The sequence below is a fragment of the Hibiscus syriacus genome, unplaced genomic scaffold, assembly GCF_006381635.1.
Source record: "Hibiscus syriacus cultivar Baekdansim isolate YM2019G1 unplaced genomic scaffold, ASM638163v2 tig00110895_pilon, whole genome shotgun sequence".
NCBI lineage: Eukaryota > Viridiplantae > Streptophyta > Magnoliopsida > Malvales > Malvaceae > Hibiscus > Hibiscus syriacus.
The window spans coordinates 5,197,087-5,197,430 of NW_024062903.1; positions in this window are offsets into that span (position 1 = coordinate 5,197,087).

The following is a 344-nucleotide window of genomic DNA, read 5'->3' on the forward strand; positions in this document are numbered from 1 at the left end:
ATTTTATTTTCAAAATCTAGGAATTACTTTTTTAAATATCACTTATTTAAGTATTAAAAACCAAATTTGGAGGATTTTAAGGGAAATTCAAATGTTTTTTCATACTATCAAACTCGAGGGATCGTTATTTTTCTCGATGGATAAATCCCGCATAGTGAAACCAAGTGATGAGGTAAGTTTTTTTTTTTTTTTTTTGAATAGTTTGGAGTGATTATAAAATAAGAGTAAGTAATATCTATTTATAATTTTTTAATCAATAATAATACACACACGTCCTATAGATATAACTGTTCGAATCCGAAACTTCAAAAAAAAAAATAACTCTCTTTAACCAGTGAAACGGT